The 14,910-nt window shown below is 43.4% G+C and overlaps 1 protein-coding gene across 2 annotated transcripts in view; it reads right to left on the minus strand.

Moving 5' to 3' along the window:
• TCAF1 (TRPM8 channel associated factor 1) overlaps positions 1 to 14,910 on the minus strand; it is a 48,137-nt gene that overhangs the window by 24,772 nt on the left and 8,455 nt on the right. The window lies entirely within an intron of this gene.

Genomic DNA, 14,910 nt, shown 5'->3' on the forward strand with positions numbered 1-14,910 from the left:
TCTCCATGCGTGACCACAAATCCCCGAGCGAGAGGAAGCAGAAGCCACGAACCATGCTTTATTCTTCGTCGTCGTTTCCTGCCTGCTTCGAGTGTTCCTGGGGGTGCAGCGCTGAAGCACTTGGTCTTGAACCCCGAGATCCGAGCTTGGAATCTACCCAGCGGCTCTGCGGTAGAAGGAGTAGGCGGTCTACTTTTGCAAGATCCGCCGTCGGTGGGCACCGGCTGTGCCCATTCCCAGAGACACGGGGACAACAGGATGAAGCACGCCTGGCCCTGCACCCTCCTCCTCCTCACTGCTATGCCCGAGCCCCGCTGTTGCAGCCACTGTGTCAATCGTTTGATTGAGGGTCTTCTTTTCAGCTGATCCTATGGTGGCGCCCTTCTCCAGAGACTGGTTCCTTCTGATCACCTGCCCCCTCCTTGCATTCGTGTTCCACCTGTACTTCGTCCAACACTTCATTTGCTCCTCTGGCTGTCCATGGACCAGCCATGCTATGTGTTACAAGGCCTAGGAAGTTCCACTCCGTCACATGGGGTCGTTATGAGTTGGAACGGACCCAATAGCACCCAACAACCACAATCCTCTTACAGCATCCAGGGCATCGCAGGGGCCCTAGGATGTCCACGGGTGGCTGGCTGGCTAGACCCAAGGGCCGCTCAACAGCACCCTACAGCACAGCTGGGCCAGGAAGTGGGAGACATCATACATTTCTTGCACTCCTGTTTCTCCCTCTCACATCCACGCCCTTTTTACTTTTCTCCCTTAAGCTTTGACTTTCTGTCTCTCAAGGCCTTCCTCAAAATGTGAGCTGATGGTGCCCTCTCATTTCTTCCTGCCCCAGATGCCACCCTATAGGTAGGTGCCAACTCGCAGTGACCTGATGTGCAACAGCACCAAACAGTGCCTGCTCCCACACTGTCCTCACAAGGGTTCGTATGTTTGCGCCCATTGATGCAGCCACTGTGTCCACCCATCCCATCAAGGCACTTCCTCTCTTTCACGGCTCTGTAGCTTACCGAGCATGTTGTCCTTCTGCAGGGCACATCTCATAATATGTCCCGAGAATGCGAGATGAAGTCTCCCCTTCTTTACCTCTGAGGAGCATTCTGGCTGTACCTGGACCAAGTCGGATTTGTTTGTTCTTTTGGCAGTTCGTGGTACTTTTCACATTCATTGCCTGCATCAAATGCATGTGTTCTTCTTCAGCCTTCCTTATTAAGGGGCGAAGTGACACATACATGTCAGACAATGGAAAACGTCATGGCTAGTGTCAGGTGCACCTTAGTCCTCAAGGTAACATCCTTGGTTTGCTATACTTTAAGGAGGTCGTGTGCAGCAGATTGACCCGATGCAGTGCATCATCTGGTCTCTTGACCGCTGTTGCCACGGGCATTGATTGTGGATCCAAGTAAGACAAAATCCCCGACGACTTCAGTCTTTTCTCCATTTGTCGTGGTGTTACTTCTGGGAGGCTCTTTGGCGTCTTTCCAGAGTTGTCATCCACACTGAAGGCGCCAATCTTTGCTCTTCACCAACAAGGGCTACGATTCCTCCTCACTTTCAGCAAGCTACACTCTGAGCTCAGTGTTTAAACTTAGATCCCGTTTTATTTCTCACGTCCGGAGCATGTTACTTCTTCTCTCCAACTTCCCTCCGTGAGCGGCCCTTCCATTCCAGAGTGATTAGCTCAGAAATCCAGTCACACATCAAGAAGGCTTTGGAGATGCTAGACTATATATATTCAGCAACACGGGAGTGAATGAGCAATTTATTGAAAATCCACAGCACAAAATGCTTTCCATTTGTTTCTTGAGAAGGGAATGTATGATTCCATAATTTCAGGGGTAAAATGCCCCAAAGTAGAAATTCCCATAGGGTTCATGTTTATCTGAACAAGGAGATATTTGGATACCACAGTAAGAGGGGGAAAGTTAACCAGTAATTTGCTTTCCTCCTGATACTGTGTAGTTCTAGAAGATTACAAGTATCATTCTGAAATAAGAACTAGAATTATTCAGCAATGCTTTTTATATCCCGGATAGAAATTCACAAGCATATCTACGAAAAGACAGGACTCTCCAAAAAAGCACCGTCCACAATGGCCCAATGTTGGGGTGGGGCTACGTGTCCATCTTCCTGTTACCATGCTCTAGGCTCACCACAGCCTGTTAGCTGGGTAGCGTCCGCTGTAGAATGTTGCCATCAGTTGTGATATGTGCACAATGAAATCCTGTGTCACCATGCAAATGATGGACTTACATGATACCCAGTAGGGCTGAATCTAAACAGAGAAGCCAGATAACATATCTGTTTATATACAACTATCAAAGTTTGATTTAATCTTTGATACAAAAGCTTGCGAGTGACCAGTAAGGATCTCTTAATAAATACATGAGCTGGCCTAAGGGTCTGTTGAGTTTATAAAAATCCCACAGAGCTGTAAACTCATGATTTTTATATGTATCAATGCACACATACACCATACTGTAATAAAATTAAGGAGACTTTAGCTCCAGAAATGTGTGGCTTAGCCTGAATGTTACTACAGAGTTAACCAATGAGAACATATCAAAACATATATAAACATTGTAACATATTGAAAATACATCCTGGGGATGGTGTGAAAGTAAGAGGCTTGCAGCTTCACAACAAAAGGGAAACTAGGCGACACAAAAAAGCAAACACAGAAGTTCATGCTTCAGAGACACATGGATGGATTTTACACCCACATTCAATTCCAGTCCCCATCTGACAGCAATTAGTTCTTAGGACATAGCCCTACTCAACACTGACCCTCATGACAGGATCACTGAAGAGATGGTGCTATAGCAAAGTGTGGTGAGGAAGCTAGATGGTCCCCAGCTATCAGCCGTCTTCAAACAAGCAGCCATCTAAGTGAGGCATCAACTAAGACCACATTGAAGAAGCACACAAGCCTGCGGGATCCAAGGATTGGAAATAATCCAGTGCTTACATTCCGCGCACCCAGTTTGCAGGTTATGGGTAATAGTGGATGCTCCAAATCCACTTTCGGGGCCCTCACATGAATTAAGCCTCTGGTGGATCACCTCTGAAGATAGTCCGGGCACGTGACCAGCCTTGCTATCAGACAGAAAGCATTGTAAAGTCCATTATGGTAGATGTAGTTAGGTTAAAATGTAACACCTTATCATTTGATCTCCGTTTTACTCATTTAAACGTTGTTTCAGTTTTCAATATTTTCTGTTTTCTTTTTGACTGAGTTTTTTCTGTTTTGTTTTGTCATTGCTGTTGGGTTTTGCTTGCTTGCTGTTGGTGTTTTGTATGATTTTCTGCCTATGAAATCCAAGATAGGTACATCTATAGAGAGATTAACTGGGTTAATAATTACCTAAGGGGACGGCAGGGCAGGTTGGGGGAGTAGGGAGTGAACAACAATGAGTACAAGTGGAAGATGCTCTGAAATTGATGGTGGTACTGTTTGCAAAACTCTTCATAATATGATTAAAGTATATGGTATGTGAACTATATACCAACAAAACGATTTAAAACAATAATCTGAATTTTCAAGCAAGAGTTTCTGAAAAGTCCTGGAGCACATATGTGGGTGACTGTGCAGCCTCCTCTCTGGGCTGTTGAAGCTACTCTCACATGATGGGGTGATTTAAAAGGTCACGCCGACACAAAGCTCGGGCCCCCAAGGGTCCTTTTACAGGGTCAAGGTAAACATCGGATTGCACAACGCAAAAAAAATGTTATCAGTTCAACGTGTTTGTCTTATCCATGCTGAAAGAAAGAAAGGTCCCTGAGAATTAATAGCTACAAATCAATGTGCCACATGCTTGCAATCGGAGTCCAGGCTACCTGTGCAGATTGAAAGACACTCAGAAAGTTATTTCGCTTGCAGTGGTGCGGTGGTCCCAATTTGGCAGTATTCGAAGTGAGTAGAAACGAAGACACCTTCTGTCTGGGGAGACGTGACTTCAGTCCAGCTAGGGAGCGCTACTCCTACTCCTCCTACTACTACAACCCAAAATCCACAGAAAATAAGTAGCTCAGCAAATTATATTTTTAAAAGTCATGTAACACATAAATAAAAGAAAGCACCATGTGTGAGAATAATGAACAGAAGAGATTAAGAAACAGACACATTTCAGACATTAGATTTATTAGATACAGGATCTAGGATAACTATATTTAATAGATTTTGAAAAGCTAGGAGATTTTTGAAAAACTGGGAAAAAAACCAAACAGGACTCCTAGGATTAGAAGGTGTAATCGCTGAAATAGAAAAAAGGTGAATAAAAAGGCTAAGTAGATGGTTGGGCAAAAGAGAAGAGGGATTTACTGAAGCGGCATAGTATGTACGTTTTGGACTGCTAACCCAAAGGTCAGCAGATCAAAACCACTAGCTACTCCAAGGGAGAAAGATGAGGCTTTCTATTCTGTTAAAGAGTTACGACCTTGGAAACCTACAGAAGCAGTTCTACGCTGTCCTTGGCAGTGAGAGAGATTGAGCAGGGGTGGGGGTGGGGGTGGTTTTAGTACTTTTAGTACCGGGACAGACCCCAAGAAAACTTGCAGAGAATATTGGCTGCATTCAACAGGAGCGTACAGTCTAGTCTGTCAATAGCTGTAGTGTTCTGAAAAGAAAGGGACGTTGTTCAAGTCCTACCCTTGCAGAAGGGCCTTGCAAACACGCTGCATTTTCAGATGAGACTGAGCAGTTGGCTTTAAAAAAAGTGACACCTTCAGAATAAACACCTCTAAGAGGAAAAGCCAAAGAGGAAAGGATCCCATAATCGTCACAATGAATGCAACTAACTTCCATAGGACAAAAGTCAATGGCTAATATATATGTCCTCATCACCCCCAACAGCAATTCCTTTCTGCCAAACAAAACATTAACCAGAACCTCTATACATTTCCATCCACGATTTCCTGCAACCACCGAACAATTAGAAGGGGCTAAAAAACCAACGACATTTCCAAGAAATCCAGAGAAACAATGTGTTCTACCGCGTGAACTAACGACTGGTTAGTTCTTCTCTCACAGCCATTAAATCGATTCCGAGTCGTAATGACCCTGAAGGACAGAGCAGAACAGTGTCCGTGGGTTTCCGAGACTGGAACTCTTTTTTTTAAAACGTTTTATTAGTGGCTTATACAGCTCTTATCAGAATCCATACATACATCAATTGTGTAAAGCACATCTGTACATTCATTGCCCTCATCATTTTCATTTTCAAAACATTTGCTCTCCACTTAAGCTTTTTCCCCCCTCCCTCCCCACTCCCCACTCCCTCATGAGCCCTTGATAATTTATAAATTATTATTTTGTCATATCTTGCCCTGTCCGACGTCTCTCTTCACCCACTTTTCTGCTGTCCATCCCCCAGGGAGGAGGTCACATGTAGATCCTTGTAATCGGTTCCCTCTTTCCAACCCACTCTCCCTCTACCCTCCCAGTATCGCCACTCACAGCCCTGGTTCTGAAGGTGTCATCTGGCCTGGATTCCCTGTGTTTCCAGTTCCTATCAGCACCAGTGTTCATCCTCTGGTCTAGCCAGATTTGCAAGGCAGAATTCGGATCATGATAGTGGTGGTGGTGGAGAGGGCTGGGGAGAGGAAGCATTTAGGAACTAGAGGAAAGTTGTATTTTTCATCGGTGCTATATCTCACTTTGACTGACTTATCTCTTCCCCTAGACCCCTCTGCAAGGGGATCTCCAGTGGCCGACAAATGGGCTTTGGGTCTCCACTCTGCACTTCCCCCTTCGTTCACTATGGTAAGATTTTTCAGACTGTAACTCTTGATGAGAATCAAAAGCCGGGTCTCTCTCCTGTGGAATGCCTGGCCCTTTCTACCTGCTGGCTTTATGGTTAGGAGTCTAAGGCAGTTTGCACTCCTCAGTGAATTTCTCGGGGAATTTCTATGAACAGTGACTGATATGTTAAAAAAACAAGACAAAACAAAAAAATCCAACTTCAAGTGCCAGGGATCATGGGGAGCAAGGGATTGCCAACTGGTTCCTTCGTGATCCTACCATATTGTTGAGGGAGGCGCTGCCAGGCACACGATGGGCTGCCTTGGCAAAGGATGCCACAGGTGACCTCCACACAGCTGTAGGCGGAAAGGCCGTCACTCTGCTGGTCAAGGTGTGTGTGCACAAGCCGTGGTGTTTTCATCGGCATCATGTGCCTCATATCAAGGTATTGACCGGTCTAAGGGCGGTGTTGGTGAAGAATACTGACTCTACCGTGGAGTGGCAAAAGTGTGAACAAATCCATCTTCGGAAAAGTATCATCAAAGTGTTCCTTGGACGTGAGGGTGGTGAGACTTTGGCTCACTTACCTTGGACATGTAGCAAGAGAGGACCAATCACTAAAAAGGACACCACGTCAGCAAATAGACCGGTGTAAACAATGGAGCGCTCACAGAGATGCGTTGACACATTAACCATAGATCCTGAAGTTCATGGATCAAACGGTGGACACGAGGGTGTGCGGGTCCTGGCAGGTTCTCTCAGACAGAAGGTCACCGTGCGTCTGAGCCAACTCAAGGCCAGCTAACAGCAACCACAGAACTGATCATTCAAGACGATAGCAATTGATAGATTGTATAATGAACATGTTTGTTTTAAAGGCATACATTGAATATTATATATCTAAAGGCTGCATGTTTTTTTTCCCCAAGCTCACTCGCCAAAAAGTGACCATGTGCCAAGTTAGAAAGCCAGCTTTAACAAGTATACAGGACTTGGTACCAAACATTCCCTGACAACAATATCAACGAGTAAACCAACAGTTAATATGAACCAATAATTTCCAAATGGCTATATGTCTGATTAAAAATGAAAGGATATACTTGTAGGGAATGCATTGGTAAAATAGAAAGCATAACAAAAACTTCAAAATACTTAAAACTAAATTCTAACAAATATATTAATATTAAAGCCAGAGCTGTGGCTGGAAAGCAGTGGTACCGGGAAATATAAAGAAAGGATACAACTATTAATAGAGTTGATACATTTGATGCAAGCACAATCAACAGGCAACGTGGAGTTTGTTCCATTTCTGTATGCCAGCAAGAGTCAACTCGTATTTACATAAAAATATTTACAATAGATAGGGCAGAGGCTGTACACTGGTACATATGAGGGCTGGAGGCACAGGGAATCCAGGGTGGATGATACCTTCAGGACCAAGGGTGTGAGGGGCGATGCTGGGAGAGTGGAGGGTGAGTGGGTTGGAAAGGGGGAACTGATTACAAGGATCCACATGTGACCTCCTCCCTGGGAGAGGGACGGCAGAGAAGGGGGTGAAGGGAGACTCCGGATAGGGCAAGATATGACAAAATAACGATGTAAAAATTACCAAGGGCACATGAGGGAGGGGGGAAAGGGGAGGGAGGGGAAAAAAGAGGACCTGATGCAGGGGGCTTGAGTGGAGGGCGAGTGCTTTGGGAGTGATTGGGGCGGGGAATGTATGGATGTGCTTTATACAATTGATGAATGTATATGTGTGGATTGTGATAGGAGTTGTATGGGTCCCTAATAAAATGTAAAAAAAAAAAAAGAAGAAATATTTAAAATAAAGTGAAATGAATAATAAAAAAAAGAAGTAGAAGTGTGGAGTTCAAACATTTTTGGTCAAGTATACAACTAAAAGGGCATATAAATACTATAAGACACCTAAAAAAAGATTCCTATAAGACTGCAGATATATTCATTGAAAGTGCATTTTGTCAGCAGCATAAATGCTTAATATGCACATGAATTCCCAAATGGCATACACAGAAATCAAATACACTCATTTGTGGAAAGATAAAAAGGAGAAGGTCTTTTTTTAAAAAAAAATCATTTTGTTGGGGCCTAATGCAGCTCTTATCACAGCCCATACATCCATCCATGTGTCAAGGATTTGTACATTTGTTGCCATCGTTATTCTCAAAATATTTGCTTTCTACTTGAGCCCTTAATATTAGCTCCTCATTTCCCCCCACCCTCCCTACTCACCCTCCCTCACGAACCCTTCATAATTAATAAACTCTTATTATTTTGTCATATCTTAAAAAATATTTACAGTAGTAGTAAAAATATACTTAGCAAATCCAAAGCCAATGAGTTTATTCTGACGTATAAAGAACCTATGAGTTCCTGAGGTTATCAATCTTTATGGGAGCAGACAGACTTACTTACATCCCCTGGAGAAACTGGGTGGATTTGAACTGATCCTGTGATAAGTAGTCCAATGTTTACCGGATGGCGCCACCAAGCCTCCTCCAAAAATATACTCAGATAAATAATTTTAAGCAAAAGTGAGGGAAAGAAAAACAATTGTGAAACACTGAAAAACAATACAGATGATTCAGATCAGTAATATCAAGTACCAGGATAGTACATAATGTCTTAGAGAGGTATATTTTGTGGTTGTTCCAATTAGGAGCAAGCTTTAGTGGAACATTAATCAACCAGCAGGCTTGTTTCCTGTCTTGACAAGGTCGACCTTGACATGTTTACTTAACTGTTTTGTATGGATGAGAAAAAAATGCCTATGAATAGCTAAAATACTCCCCAAATATTTTAGTATTGTCCTATGAGAATTCAAGACATTACAAAAGTATAAAATTTAACAGTACAAAAGTATAAAAATTATTACAGTTTAGAATTAGATAAATAGATAAGAGAGTAGGGCAGTTACAACAAGTTCATGAATTTATGGAACACAAATTCATCTATAGTATCAATAGTGAGACAATTAATCATCCATATGGAATAAATGACAAAATAAGCATCAATTTCCAGGTGCCTTAAAACTAACTAATGGGAAAACTTGGTATATACCACAGTAAAAATTTTATGACCACAATATAGTAAAATAATTTTATAATTTTGAGGGGACAGTTTTTAAAAAAAGAGACAATTTATAAAATAGTGCTATTAATAAATTAAAATTTTAAACTTGAATTCATTGAAAGCTAAAGAGAGAGAGAAAATGTAAGTGCCAAACTGCAACTTGGCCGCTGTGGCAAAGACAGCTAAGAACAGAGGGACTTGTATCCAGATTGTAGGAATAAAGCGTTCCAACCACTCCATAAGAGAAAGACAAAGAGCCCAATAAGAAAACAAGTAACAGAAAATCAGAGTTTCATAGGGAGACTGCAAGAACCACAGTTCAGCAGCACATGAAAGAAACGAAGGTCAACCTATCGATGAAATGTTATTAAAATTGCAATAGAATGTTATTTCATATGAACCAAATTGATCATGAAGGAGGACAATGACAGGATGTAGTAAAAATGTGGAGCAACGAGGAGACTCTTCCCTTGCTGGAGGGAGTGAACACTGGTTCAACACTTAGGAAAACAGCTGGGTGGTACCCAATAAAGCTGAACACACACAAATCCTTTACACCAACAATTCTACGACATGTATACTCCAGGGAAAGTCTCATACATGTGTCCCAGCAGTCACGTGCAACAATGTTCTAAACCAAGACTCCAGTGAGAAGCGATGGAGTTTAGTCCGACTCAGGGACTTCACGTACCTCAGTGTCTAACTGCAGTGCATGGAGCTTTCAGTGGCTAATTTTTAAGGAGTAGAACTCCAGACCTCCCTTCCAAGCAGAATCCCTGGTGATTTAACTGGGTTGCGTTTTGGGCTCCTTGAGTGCCAGGTTAGTCATTTGAAACTGCCAGCTTCTCTGTAAGAAAGATGAGGCTTTCTAGTCCCATAAAGATTTACCATCTCTGAAGTTCTGCCCTGCCCAGTAGGGTCACTATGGACTGGCCTTGACTTGATGGCCATGAGCATGGTGAGTTTCATCCAAGGAGCCTTTGGGTGAACTCAAACCTCCAACATTTCAGTTAACAGCTGACCACTAATATTTTTCACCACGTAGGAACTCCGCAAAAAAAAAAAATCAAGGACATTATTAGCTAATATTGCATGAAATGGAAAGAAAACACAGATGTGCCGCACCAAACAAGAACTAGTCTACATCAAACCATCTCAAGAAGTAGCATATGTTCAAGAACCAACAGTACAGAAGGAAGAAGTCCAAGCTGCACTGAAAGCATTAGCCCCAAACAAGGCTGCAGGACCTGGTAGATTAACAGAGGAAATGGGTCAACCAGCTGATGGAGCACTGGAGGCACTTACTTATTTATGCCAGGAAATTTGGAAGACAGCTACTTGGCTAAGTGACTGAAACAGCCATATTTGTATGCATTGCAAAGAAAAGTGATCCAGGAAAATGCATCCATTACATAATTGTATCATTAATAGCACTGTCGCTTACTGCTATTGAGTCAATACTGACTCTTAGAGACTCTACAGGACAGGGTAGAACTGCCCAGAGACTCCGTTGACGGAAGTAGAGAAACCCATTCCCCCCTCGGATTCTGGTGGTTTTGAATAGCTGAGCTTGTGGACTGCAGCCCAACAGTAACCACTATGCTTTGTGCTGAAGATCATCCAACAATGGTTGCAGGGCGCTGCCAGAGATTCCGGCTGGATTCAGGAGATGACGGGGAACAAAGGATACCCTTGATGATGTCAGATGGATCTTGGATAAAAGCAGAGAATCCTGGAAAGATGTGTTATTCACTATGCAAAGGTATTCAACCCTGTGGATCATAACAATCTAGGAAAACCACGATAAGAGTGGGAAATCCAGAACACTTCATTGGGTGCCTGTAGAACATGTACATGGATCAAGAGGCAGTCGTGTGAATAGAATAAGGGGACAGTTCATGGTTTAAAATCAGGAAAGGTGTGCGTCAGGGTTTCACCCTTTTACCATACTTATTCAGTGTGTACGCTAAGCATATCATCAGAGAAGATGGATTCTATAGAGACCAGAAGAAGGCTCATTAACAACCTGTGATATGCAGAGGACACAACCCTGCTTGCTGAAAGTGAGGAGGACTTGAAGCACTTGCTGATGAAGATCAAGGATTTTAGCCTTCAGTAAGCATTACAACTCGGTATAAAGGAAAAAAGCCCCTCATAACTGGGCCAATAGGAACATCATGATAAATGAAAAAAGATTGACATTGTCAAGAATTTTGCCTTGCTTCGATCCACAATCAAAGCTCGTGGAAGCAGCGGTCAAGAGCTCAGACAATGCACTGCATTAGTTAAGTCTGCTGCACAAGATTTCTTTTAAAGTGTTGAGCCCTTCAGCCGCGGCACCCATCGAAGAGTCGGCGCCATGGCTGTGCGCTCCCCTATGGCCGTGGGCCTCGACAAGGGCCACAAGGTGACCAAGAATGTGAGCGAGCCGCCGCCGCCGCGGGCGCCTCACCAAGCACACCAAGTTCGTGCGGGACATGATCCGGGAGGTGTGCGGCTTCGCACCCTACGAGCGGAGGGCCATGGAGCTGCTCAAGGTCTCCAAGGACAAGCGGGCACTGAAGTTCATCAAGAAGCCCGTGGGGACACATATCCGGGCCAAGAGGAAGAGAGAGGAGCTGAGCAACGTGCTGGCCGCCATGAGGAAGGCCGCTGCCAAGAAGGACTGAGTGCCGTGCCCCCATCTCCCCACCCCCAAAATAAAGTCTTTCCAGAAAAAAAAAAAGTGTTGAAAAAGGAAGGCTGTTACCTTGGGCCTGAACCAAGCCACGGTATTTTTCAATGACGTCATATGCAGGTGGAAGTTGGACATTTGATGTATTTGAACTGCGGTGCTAGCAAAGGCTATTGAAAGAGAGAGACACAGACTGCAGGAAGAAGAAAGGAATGTGTGTTGGAATAAGTAGAGTCAGAGTGCCCTGAGAGGCGAGGACGGGGAGATTTGGCAATGTTGTCAGGAGAGCGTACCCTGGAGAAGGACATCATGCTCGGTAAAGCAGAGGCGCAGTGACCAAGCGGAGGGCCCTCACCAAGATGGGCTCCAAGGCAAGCACAACAGTGAGGACTGTGCACGGCAGGGGCTTTCTTCTGCTGCACACCGGGTCGCTGTGGGCTGGAACCCGCTCCATGGCTCCCAGCAGCAGCAACAGAAGCCACAACATGGTCCTCCGTGTCCTCCCTTTCCTGGTCTCCACAGCCTGTGCAACCGCTTCCCGTCAGTGTGTGCTAGATCTATAGATGGGATCTTGTGTAGATCTAGTGACAGCACACAGTTGATGGTGACAATGATGCACTGTGAGCAAGGGAACGCCAAAACGGATGCAAATGGCCCGATTAAACCACTGCTTGAGATCATAACAGAAGCCTGTTTTGAATCGAATTGCAGTTGCCCTCTTCCGCCCCCCTGCCCTCCCCCCCAAATCTTTCTCCTGATGCTTTCAAGAGACAATTCAGCTTCTTGTAACAGTTTAACTGCCTGTAGCCTAAAGGGAGTAAGGGGCAAGGTTTAGCTTGTGTGTGTGTGGGGGGGGTGGGGAGGGGTTGTTTGTTTAAAAGCTGTTTGTCAAGAGTGTCTGCATTGCTAGCTCTAGGAAAAAGGACTTAGTCAACATTCTCGGGGAGGTTAGAAAATGCAAATTTTTTAAAGTCCCTAAGTAACTTTTTTCATCTAAATGTTCCTGCTGTGGACACAGCTCTTTGTTTACCTAGTCAGACCGCTCTAACTTGCCATTGGGAACACTAAAACTCCCTGCCTGGTTTCCAGGGTGCCTTGTGTGTCACGAATCAATCTACCTTTCAATAAAGCTCTTTTCTTTCACTTCTAACCGTGTGTAAGTCTGGTGCTTTGCTGTGACGATTTTTGGCGACCATGAAGGGAAACCAAAAGGTGACTTTTCTATTGCAACCGCCACGGCACCAGAGACGGGAGTAGGCTGGGCGTTTGGGGCCCCTTCATTTCCTTGGCAGACTGAGGAGTTGAGGCTATGTGAATTTCAGGTATCGAACTCTACTCTTTGAGCATAAAAGATTCTCAGGCTTTATTGTAAGATTTGCCTTTCTTTTTCTTTTCAGTTTTTAAAAAATGGAATATAAGCACCTTTGGTTTTTAGGTTCCACACAGTTGTGGCTTCAGAGTATCAGGATCTTAGAGATATCGGCCGGTTCTAGCCTTCTGAAAAGCTTTAGGAGTTGATTTTATTCTGCCTTGGGGAGCATGGAAATGCCCAATCTAAAGAGCACTGTTGAATTTCCTTACAGAACGCCTTCCATGAACAAGCATTTTGGTTCTTTGCATGCTTGTTTCTGTCTGCTGAGTTTGACTTAACCACAGGCAGTTCATATCAATGGCTTCTCTGAGGAACATTAAATCATTCTAAGTTAAATTTTCTGCATATTAAATTGAGAAATAAAGGTTTCTGATTTCATAGTAAATTTCAGTGAAACATCATTTTAGATTTATATTTTGAGGTTTCTTAATGACATCAAAATAGAAAAGTAACCTCTTTGCAAGACGCCTCGTACTGCCTCTAACTTGACTGAGTACAATAAAGAATCACAGAATATAGTTTCTGAAATGACTAATCAAAATGAGGAATTACAAAGTCAAACCTCTGTTGTGCTTACACCTTCAGTGTAGCCACTCCTTGCTTCTATGAGGGCAATTGCTCCTCTGTACCCTCCTCGACCTTCCTACCCTTTGGAAAACAAGCTTCTCTAACTTCTTATCTTCCCTGAAGGATCCGAAAAAGCCTCAAAGACAAAGTATCCTAAATCTACTCCTGAAATGGCTTGAAAGATTTACCCCAAGGAATTTGGAGTGGTTATCAATGGAAATCAAAGGATAATATTATTATTTTCGCTCCAGGGAAGCACACAGGATGAGGCAGCATTGGTAAAGATTTTCAAAATCATGTGAGGATCCTTGCGACTTCAGTAAAACTTTGAAGCATTTATATTATCTTATTGACTGATTTGCATAAATCATTCCATATGGTAGTTGGTCCTGGGGGAACCGGATTATGGTGAGAAAATGTTGAATGGAAAATTCCCCAAGATAATTTAGCCTTGCATGCAGAGAACATAGCCAAAGCCTTTCTCGAAGAAGCTTGAACAGGAGCAAACACTTACATAAAGTAATCTCTAAGGTCTTTCCTGAAATAACGGTTTGAAAAAAAAAAATCGATTTTTGCACACAAAATAAGGATTAAAGTGTAGATCTAAATAAAATATCCATTTACAATGTAGTGGAAAAGAGGAATCGTATTAATGGTGCCTGGAAACCAGAACTTAAAAGACTGATACTGTTTTAAAGTCCAGGGCCTTTGCAAGCTAGCTGTGCTCTTTCAGAAATCTGCTCTGCAGGCTTCTTTTGCCCTGAGGATCTGCAAATATTTTATCGGCCACAGGACCCATGACATTAGCACAGTGTTATTTACTGAGCCTATGAAAATGTACAAGGACATATCTAAGCCCTTGCACAGAATCACCGTAGCCAACATAAGTGAGAATTAATGAGGAAAATAACTCCTATAATTCAGGATTTTATCACGAAAATGTTGAGAATCATTTCTTCACTAGCCTTCGCAATACGCTTGTCCTTTCAGATTAAAAGTCACACAATAAAGTTGGAGATTAACTCAGGATCGACATGTCTTTAACCATTTTCTGTTGTTCCTAATCCACATTTGTTACTTTCAAATCTCCCTGCTGACACCATATGTGATCTCTGCAGTACCTTTTCAGTAGTCCTGTAGACTTGGCAAGCCAGTATACACTTGTCTTTATTTGGGACAACCAACAACTCACTTGCACTGTCATGCTTCAAATTTTACAGCCGATGAGCCACATGTTGGGTGACTAACTGTGAGGTCAGCAGTTCAAAATCACCAGCCACTCTTCAGGAGAAAGATAAGACTTTCTACTCCTATAGAGTGATACTCAAGGGATTCCACACGGGAAGTTCTACCCTGCTCCACAGGGTCACAGGGAATCAAGTGGACTCTATGACATTGAGGTTTTAAAAAAACCCATTTTATTAGGGGTCCATACAACGCTTACCACAATCCATACAC

Source organism: Tenrec ecaudatus, chromosome 9, assembly GCF_050624435.1.
Source record: "Tenrec ecaudatus isolate mTenEca1 chromosome 9, mTenEca1.hap1, whole genome shotgun sequence".
Classification (NCBI taxonomy): Eukaryota; Metazoa; Chordata; class Mammalia; order Afrosoricida; family Tenrecidae; genus Tenrec; species Tenrec ecaudatus.